We start from the raw sequence: 10,823 nt of genomic DNA on the forward strand, positions 1-10,823 counted from the left end.
GAAAGGGAGGGGTGATTGCCTCCGTCGCCCCCCGGCCGATCCAAAGAGAGTCGGGTTCAGATCCCCGAATCCGGAGCGGCGGGTGTGCGGCCTGGTGCGCATCCCTCAATTTGTCAATGGAGAATGTCAGAGGGAAGATTAACCATCTTCTTTGCACTCTTTCTAGAGCAGCAATATCCTTTTTGTAACAAGGTGACCAGAACTGAACACAGTATTCTAGGTGAGGTCTTACTAATGCATTGTAAAGTTTTAACATTACTTCCCTTGATTTAAAATCAACACACCTCACAATATATCCGAGCATCTTGTTGGCCTTTTTTATTGCTTCCTCACATTGTCTCGATGAAGACATTTCTGAGTCAACATAAACTCCTAGGTCTTTTTCATAGATCCCTTCTTCAATTTCAGTATCTCCCATATGATATTTATAATGCCCATTTGTATTGCCTGTGTGCAATACGTTACACTTTTCTCTATTAAAATGTAATTTGCCACGTGTCTGCCAAGTTCTGAATGCTGTCTAGATCATTTTGAATGACCTTTGCTGCTACAACAGTGTTTGCCGCCACTCCTATTTTTGTGTCGTCTGCAAATTTAACAAGCTTGCTTACTATACCAGAATCTAAATCATGAATGTAGATTAGGAATAGCAGAGGACCTAATAGTGATCTCTGAGGTACACCCCTGGCTACCTCACTACATTTTGAGGTTTCTCCTCTATTTAGTACTTTCTGTTTTCTACATGTTAACCACTCCCTAATCCATGTGCATGCATTTCCTTGAATCCCTACTGCATTCAGTTTGAGAATTAATGTTGAAAGGGAGGGAAGATCTTCTCCACATTCTTTTGAATGACAAATGTTCGTTTTGAAAAGTAAATGTTGAAAGGCCGGGAAGATCTTCTCCACAGAAGATCCTCCCAGCCTTTCAACTTTTTTTCAGAAAAAATACAATTAAAAAAGGCATCAGTGTTTAATTTCCAGATGATTTTAAACTTGCAGCACATTTCAAACGACTATCGGAACATTATTTCTTTAAAACAAATGTGGATATTATTTATTTGTCAATAAAGGATTTTAAGATTTTTTTCTCAAAGAGTTTCCCAGTTTTCAATCATTTGAAACATGTACTGTCTTCCAAATGCCTGTTCCTAACGAATTGGCTATTCTCCTTGCTTGACACATTCCTATTTTTATGAAATGTAGCAGTTGCATGAGAGGCAGAGCTGCAGCATCTGCCCAGCTAGGAGCTGCCTTGCTGTGCCAAGTTATGCGCTCCATACCCTTGCTGTGCGGATCTTTGTTGTATTTAAAATGACATTTTTACGCAGAGGAGCAGGGTACAGACAAAGGGAGCAGGGGACAGTTCAAAGGGAGCAGAGGGCAGGGTAGATTAAACAGCTTTGTATGTAGATTAAACATATTTATACTGGGGCAGTACACAATAGCCGGGATCCCTGAACTAGCCAATGTTGGAACTTAGTGTGACAATACTGGAATATGACCAGAGTCAGAATACTGCTACATGAACAGAGTCAGAATTGAGTTATATGACCACAGCCAGAATCGAAGTAAATGACCAGAGCTACAAAAAAAGCTTTACCTTCTTCTAAGGTATAAAGTCGGTCTCTGTCAACAAGTACAGGTGTTTATACACTGACACAGCCCCTGTGTAAATGAGATCAGGCCTTTATACACTGACACAGCATCTCTGTCAACAAATACAGGTGTTTATACACTGACACAGCATCTCTGTCAACAAATACAGGTGTTTATACACTGACACAGCATCTCTGTCAACAAATACAGGTGTTTATACACTGACACAGCATCTCTGTCAACAAATACAGGTGTTTATACACTGACACAGCATCTCTGTCAACAAATACAGGTGTTTATTTGTACGCCTTTGAACAAATGACAAACAGTATTGCACAGAAACGTCTGGGGTGGTTTAAAATTGACACAAAGCTGCATTTTATCACCAAATGGTCTCAAATTGTAGGTCTGATCACTGTGGACTAGAGCATTTTTGCAATATGTGTGGAACTTTCCTATTTATGGAGGTATGCAGCCTCAAAGCTAGCTGGTTTTTGCTGTGCAGTCAAATCAACTGTATTGAACAGAATGGTATATAACTGCCAGTTTACTAATAATGAAAGAAATCCCCCAAACAGGCAAAAGTGGGTTTAAATTGAAGATCACAACTTCTAGTTTACATTAAACCTGACTATGTGGCTAAGAAATGTGGAGATATTGAGAAACTGGGAGGAAACCATTGACATATTCAGCTATTTTTCTATAACTGCCAGTTTACTACTAATGAATGAAAAATACAAAAAATCACCAAAACAGCCAAAACTGGGCTCAAATTGAACATCTCATCCTCTAGACAGCTTTATTTCTGCAGCGGCAGAAATAAAGCTATCAAAGGTGACGATGCAGGTATGTACCCTATGTGTACTGACACACAGGAGAGCATAGGGGCCTCAGAAGAGCAGGCAATTAATATCGGCGGCTGTGTAGGGCAGGCTCGCTTCAAAAAATGGAAGGCTAATCGCGCTTGGCTAAAGGCTAATCCCAGCGGTTCAGTCATTTGCTCGGTTTGTTCAGCAATTCGTGATCTGGGAACCCATATAAAAGAACGACCTGGAATTGACCAGGCCTTTATGAATGGCACAACTGCAACATCAGCCAAAAAACTAAATGACAAAATAAGTGAACACGGTAAATGCAAGTCTCATATGAAATGTGAACACATAGCGCAAGCCAGACAAAAGCAGGCCATAGAGAAAGCTGCTGAAAACAGCACTGCAGTGATCGGAAAAAACGACGAGCATAATGATAACAGCCTACATGATTTGTAAAGAAAACGTTTAAGATGCATCCAAACATTTTGCAGCTACAGCAGCTTAATGGATTGGATACTGGGAACATGCTGCATTCCGACCATGCAGGTTGTAATATGCTCTCGTTTGTAGCAGACAAAATGGCTGCACAACTTGCAAAGTATGTAATTGATTATTATTATTATTATTTATTTCTTAGCAGACACCCTTATCCAGGGCAACTTACAATTGTTACAACATATCACATTATTTTTACATACAATTATATTATTTTAGGCAACTATTTTTTTAACATTGTGCCGCTAAAGTCGGGGACAGGTGCTGGCATTGCAGATGAGTTGCTTTCCAGCCTCAATCAGTATGGCATCACTGCAGACATACTTCGAGAGCGTCTGCTGGGTTTTGCAACTGATGGAGCAGCATCGATGCTGGGGAAATACAAAGGGGCAGCATCAATTCTGCGAGAACAGATCAACAACAATCTAATCGAGATTCACTGCATGAACCACAAACTGGAGCTTGCTGTTCATGACGCTGTTCGAACAGTAAAGGAAGCAAGTCATTTTCAGCTATTAATCGATTCACTGTATTCATTTTTTTCACTAAGTCCCAAGAACCAGAGGCAACTTGAAGCTGTGGCTGCTGAGCTCTGTGTACATATACACAAGGTTGGTCGAGTTTCTGACGTCCGTTGGCCGTCATCTTCCTGCACATCGGTGACTGCTTTATGGGAAAGTTACCCTGCCCTTGTTACATTTTTTAGAAATGGTTCAACAGACATCTCACGTTCTTCACAGGACAAAGCAGAATGTGGTGGTCTACTGGGGAAGATGACAAACTGGCTGTTTGTAATGGAAGTAGCAACAATGAAAGATGCACTCGAGACGCTAAAAGCGCTATCCCTGTTTCTTCAAAATAGGAATTCCACTGTCATCACTGTCAAGCCGGAGATTGATGTTGCATTAAAAGCTCTACGTGCTATGAAGGACAGAGATTGAATAAATACCAGCACAATGAACAACGAGTTCTCAAGAGCCGGTGCATTTAAAGGGGTTCCAATCACACAGCCATCTGACGCTCAACAAATGAAATACAGAGGTTTCCGCACGCAGTTCATACAAGCTTTATTTGACAACATCGAAAGAAGATTTGATGATAAAGGGGTCCTGGAGGAGGCAGCCGTACTCAACCCCACATCATGGCCTGTAGAAGAGGATGCAAGAATTTTGTTTGGGGACGATAAAGTTATGAATCTGTGCAAAACTTTAAAATTCAACGTTTCACGACCTCTAACTATAAAGGAATTCAGAGAGCACAAAGATACTCAGCGCATGGGGGATAACCTGAACAAACTGGTAACCACAGTAGGTGTAATTCCTGTGGTCCACTGCTGAATGTGAACGTGGCTTTAGTGTGATGAACCTTATTCTGACCGACCAGAGAAGCCGAATGCATGTAAGCACACTGAACAGCATGCTGTTTGTTTCAATTAACGGCCCCAACATTGACACTTTCCAAGCTGAGAAATATGCAGAGTTTAAAGGATTAAAGAGGGACACCCACTCTGCAGAGGACAAACCAACAGGAAAGAAAAGAAACGAGAAAACGATTGCCCACCATACCAAACTGTTTTCTTAGACCGATCCAGCCACATCTTGGTGATATCGGTGAGTTTAAAACATTTAACTTATCTTACTTATGTTAATTAAAATGTAAAACGAAAATGAAAAATGATATATAAATAAATGGTGTGCATTTACAACTTCATGTCACCAGGAGTCTCCAAATCAGTTAATGTTTGTTACTGGAAATATAGTAGCTGTGTGAAATATTAACCCTTTGCAGTTCATTTATTAAGTGCGTGTCAGGTCCAATTTATTTTCACACACGCAGTTTATTTTAGACGCGCTGTTTAAAAGTATTTTTTTTCACAGTAAAACAGGTTTAAAAGACACTTCAAAACAACAGGACACTCAGTACTGCATCTCCAGCAAACACCTCAGTAATGCGATCCAAGTCATTATTTTATTACTATAACATCTCAAAAAGCTCTGCAAATGTCTGTGATATTCTCTGAGCGCTGGATGCGGAAGCAGCTATCTTGTTTGTGTATGTCCGTGTTATCTATGTAGTGTCGGGTCTATCAGTATTCATGAGATACACCCACTATTTTTTTTTTTTCCGGCTTCTCTCGGCTCCTATCGGTCTCACTCGGCCATTGAATAGTTTTCTCGGCTTTTTCCGGAGAAAAAAGACTAGAGACCTGTTTTTTGTGTCTTTTTGATGATGTCGGACAGGGTCCGACATTGGACCGGAAAGGGAAAATTGCGATGTCAGACCAGGTCCGACATAGGACCGCAAAGGGTTAAGGTAATCCAATCAGAAATGCTAATGACATATTTCAGGTATATAAAGGCTTAAGTTCTTAGTGTATCCACCTGAGGCAATCGTGGCCAGTAGTCGTGCGCAAAATTATACAAATCGAGCAAAAACTTCACAGAAAAAAAACTATATGAAAAGTGCATTCTTAAAGGCGGTGGCTAAGCTGAAAATTAGTGGTTCCCATTAGTGTATGTGTTTTAAAAACATTTAGAACGTCCCTCATACAATGAATTCAGGTATGAATGACAGCCTTTAGTAGACTAAATTCAATATCCATCCACATTATTGTATTTTAGCACCATTGCAGTCACGATTACAATTACAGTTATAAGGTTTAATTACAAACATCATGAAATAATGAGAGTAATTATTCCCAGTGTCACTCCTGGAGGTTGGCCAGACGTCTCTGTGAAAGCTTTTGTATCTTGCTCTTCTCGTTGAATATCTTCACTTTGACAGTTGTCCAATCATGCCTTATATTTGAGTGCTGGAACAAAAAATCCTCCATCTCTTTTTTACCTATAATACAAAATGGAGTGAGGTAACCAGTGGTGTACCACAGGGATCAGTATTAGGCCCTCTGGTATTCCTAATCTACATTAATGATTTAGATTCTGGTATAGTAAGCAAACGTGTTAAATTTGCAGACGACACAAAAATAGGAGGAGTGGCAAACAATGTTGCAGCAGCAAAGGTCATTCAAAATGATCTAGACAGCATTCAGAACTGGGCAGACACATGGCAAATGACATTTAATAGAGAAAAGTGTAAAGTTTTGCATGCAGGCAATAAAAATGTGCATTATAAATATCATATGGGAGATACTGAAATTGAAGAAGGGAACTATGAAAAAGACCTAGGAGTTTATGTTGACTCAGAAAGCTATAAAAAAGGCCAACAAGATGCTCGGATATATTGTGAGAAGTGTTGAATTTAAATCAAGGGTAGTAATGTTAAAACTTTACAATGCATTAGTAAGACCTCACCTAGAATATTGTGTTCAGTTCTGGTCACCTCGTTACAAAAAGGATATTGCTGCTCTAGAAAGAGTACAAAGAATAGCAACCAGAATTATCCTGGGTTTAAAAGGCATGTCGAATGCAGACAGGCTAAAAGAATTGAATCTATTCAGTCTTGAACAAAGAAGACTACGCGGCGATCTGATTCAAACATTCAAAATCCTAAAAGATATAGACAATGTCGACCCAGGGGACTTTTTTGACCTGAAAAAAGAAACAAGGACCAGGGGTCACACATGGAGATTAGATAAAGGGGCATTCAGAACAGAAAATAGGAGGCACTTTTTTACACAGAGAATTGTGAGGGTCTGGAACCAACTCCCCAGTAATGTTGTTGAAGCTGACACCCTGGGATCCTTTAAGAAGCTGCTTGATGAGATTTTGTGATCAATAAGCTACTAACAATCAAACGAGCAAGATGGGCTGAATGGCCTCCTCTCGTTTGTAAACTTTCTTATGTTCTTATGTTTTTATATTAATATAGGTTAATCTATTGAAATACATGGATAGACCTAAAGAATACTACTGTGCGTCATAGAAAAAAAATCTTGTAATACCCAAATGGTAATATTTTCGCTGGGCTCTGAACGATGGTATTATCACTTCAACACATCAGCTTGAGCTCAAAGTGTGGCTTGTGCAGAGCTGGCATTTCAGTCTATCCACCACGCAGACCCGAAAGGGAAGACACATATTGTTCAGACTCAAATCCATATATTACAATAAACAATAGCTGGTTTAGTGTGTATTACCAGGGGTAATACCATCTGAATGGTTCCTGTCCCCAAAACTCTCTCCCCAAAACCTCTCTATGGTATTATTCCCTGGTAGTACACACTGAACCAGCCATTATTCCAGTTGTTAAATGATACAATAATTAACATTTTATATAAAAAAAAAAAAAAAAAAACAACAAACAAAAACACAATAACATTTACAGACTAGCCATAATCCCTGGACTGTTCCATTATACAAAGGTGTTTGCTTTACATAAAAAAGTAGCCGCATGTAAGAAACAGGGCATATTTATGATGGTCTTTACACAAATACAGTTTGCACCATATACAGTATATCTGTGTATTTACAAGTAGTCTCAGGCCGATTGGTTTGGTGCAAATTCTGGGGTGAATCAGTTTGTTTTGGATGTTTCATTTATGCCTGCAAATGAACTGAACCGTACTTCAGCATGCACCAAACGACCATTTGTGAAAGGGCTTTTAAAAGACTCAAAAGTACTGTATGCCTAAATTATTGTTTGTTACTAGCAATATTAACACATTGTTTTCTTCACAAAAAAAGGATGTAAATCCCATTTTGATGCAAATACCTTGATAAATCTGACTGAAGGCAAAGATACTGGTACCCAATAAAGTACAGGTGTGTGGATTTGTGTTAATCTGCATATTTGAAAACCAGTTGAATATTTTATATAAAAAATTACACTGCAATATAATTATATGATAATCGTGGTATTTTTTCTGATAGTTATCATACCATGAGAATTTCTTAGCATCCCACCTCTACATCTGACCCTATGTCACACCTACGTCAAACTTATCCAATTGTCAGGAAAATTCATATGGATACCCAAACACCCCACCCCCAATAAAGAAACTAAAAATATAGTAAAATGCCAAAGGATTATGCTATTGGGGGCGGGGAGTGTTTACTTTGAACGGACTCAGACAGAATGTAGAAGAAAACTAAATATTCAATATATGTATGGCACCATTACAATCATTACAATCTCACCTGGCATTTGTTTTCTGCTTTCACCTTGTAAGGCTTGAAATAGATAAGCACTTGGTCTTCATCTACTTTGGCCCATCTTGTATACTTTCATCCTGCACAAGATAACAAATACAATTATGAAGTTACTTCATCAGTGGCGGACTGTAGCAAGATTGATTGATGTAGCAATCTCTGTGTCCTCCAGTTTGAAAGATCCACTTGCACACAATAGTGGGCTATATAACTTGATTTCATTAGTATGCTTAGCAATCCCCGGAACAATGAGACCATATAGAAAAAACAATACTTTAATCTGCATTTTCATCATATAACTCTATACATTAAATTAATTTATGAAGTTAATATTTTTTATATATAAATGTATGAAAAATAAATTTGGTTCAAGTACATGTATTGGGGGTTGTTTTAAAACAAAATCTGACAGGGGATATTATATTATTTCTACCATTTTCCCTGCACCTGGAATCTGTGTCTATTTCACAAACACCAAAGTTGGGATTCATTTAAAACAATAAAATCACCAGTTTGTTTTATTGTTAAATAAAAAAATAAAAAAAAATTAGTAAATGGGGAAAACTGACTGGGCTTAGTGGCTGCCATGGTTTTATAATTGACATATAAATTAAATCAATGTCTACATAAGACATATTAAAAAGTGGATGAGTAAAGGTCTCCACACACCAGACACAAAGTGATTTTTTAATTGGCAACGACTCCCGACGAGACCTTTCGCAGCGACATGACCACACAAACCAGCAGCGATAGGTTTGAAAATTGCCAGATCTATACAACTGTTCAAAATTGCTATTGACAGAACTATGATCAAGACTGGTACTACTTATCAACATGATGTGGAAATTATGAGTGTCTTCTCTGATGGTATTTCAACACATATGGCAATAAATCACACATACCAGGCTTATCCAGTTCTTTCGAAATGGACTCCCATATATTCCCTTTCAAATCTGTATCTTTATAATTGTGATGGCCTTTGTCATAAAGCTCTGGGTAGTTTTTCAACGACAAGTATTTTTCCTCCGTCATTTTGGAAACTGCTTCACCCTGCTGGACCACGTGCATTGAAGCTGTTCTCCGATTGCTCAATGCCCTAGTTGACGTGCGTCAAATCGCAAAAAATCGGATTCAATCCTATTTATTTCTCGTCAGTCCAGTGCTGCCCTGGTACCGTTCCTGCGTAGCTTGTCGTGTGAAAGATACTTATCAAAAGTATAGGTTCTATTCATTTTGACGCATCACTGCACAGTTTCGCTTGTCGCATTGCATCTTAAGTGCCCGAAATGCCTTATAAATGCATATGCACAACAGTATCTCTTTCATACTGACCGGAAATTTCAGTTTTTCACCACCACCATCCCTGTACTGTAACAATCGTCCGCTAACAACACCTTTTGGATTTTCTTTTCCACTGTCCCCTTAATTGACCTGGCTGTGTGGCATGGAGCATTGTCCTGCTGGAAAAACCAATCCTCAGAGTTGGGGAACATTGTCAGAGCAGAAGGAAGCAAGTTTTCTTCCAGGACAACCTTGTACTTGGCTTGATTCATGCGTCCTTCACAAAGACAAATCTGCCCGATTCCAGCCTTGCTGAAGCACCCCCAGATGAGTCCAATTTTCAGCTTTGCCCAACACCTGGTCGTCTAATGGTTAGACGGAGACCTGGAGAGGCCTACAAGCCACAGTGTCTCGCACCCACTGTGAAATGTGGTGGAGGATCGGTGATGATCTGGGGGTGCTTCAGCAAGGCTGGAATCGGGTAGCTTTGGCATGAAGCAAGCCAAGTACAAGGTTGTCCTGGAAGAAAACTTGCTTCCTTCTGCTCTGACAATGTTCCCCAACTCTGAGGATTGGTTTTTCCAGCAGGACAATGCTCCATGCCACACAGCCAGGTCAATCAAGGTGTGGATGGAGGACCACCAGATCAAGACCCTGTCATGGCCAGCCCAATCTCCAGACCTGAACCCCATTGAAAACCTCTGGAATGTGATCAAGAGGAAGATGGATGGTCACAAGCCATCAAACAAAGCCGAGCTGCTTGAATTTTTGCGCCAGGAGTGGCATAAAGTCACCCAACATCAATGTGAAAGACTGGTGGAGAGCATGCCAAGACGCATGAAAGCTATGCTTGAAAATCAGGGTTATTCCACCAAATATTGATTTCTGAACTCTTCCTAAGTTAAAACATTAGTATTGTGGTGTTTTAAAAATGAATATGAACTTATTTTCTTTGCATTATTCGAGGTCTGACAACACTGCATCTTTTTTGTTATTTTGACCAGTTGTCATTTTCTGCAAATAAATGCTCTAAATGACAATATTTTTATTTGGAATTTGGGAGAAATGTTGTCAGTAGTTTATAGAATAAAACAAAAATGTTCATTTTACCCAAACACATACCTATAAATAGTAAAACCAGAGAAACTGATAATTTTGCAGTGGTCTCTTAATTTTTTCCAGAGCTGTATATATTTTTCAAACAAGCGCAAGGTGGTGGTGCAAGCTCTGTCTCACAGTGAGGAGAAAAATTAGGCACTATTATCTTGTGGATTCTGAGATGTTAGTAAAGGTTCCGAAATAATTGTATTTTATCTTGCTCTTAATTGTATTAATACTTGTACTGTGATTCTTGAAATGTATTTTTGTTTACGACTGTAAGTCGCCCTGGATAAGGGCGTCTGCTAAGAAATAATAATAATGACACAGATAATGACCCTTGTCCAACAGAATGTTATAATACAGTAGTGTACCAAATTTGAAGATATCGCAAAGCATGTGTCAACTATCATTGGTAATGGTTCTTAATT

Source organism: Acipenser ruthenus, unplaced genomic scaffold, assembly GCF_902713425.1.
Source record: "Acipenser ruthenus unplaced genomic scaffold, fAciRut3.2 maternal haplotype, whole genome shotgun sequence".
Taxonomy (NCBI): domain Eukaryota; kingdom Metazoa; phylum Chordata; class Actinopteri; order Acipenseriformes; family Acipenseridae; genus Acipenser; species Acipenser ruthenus.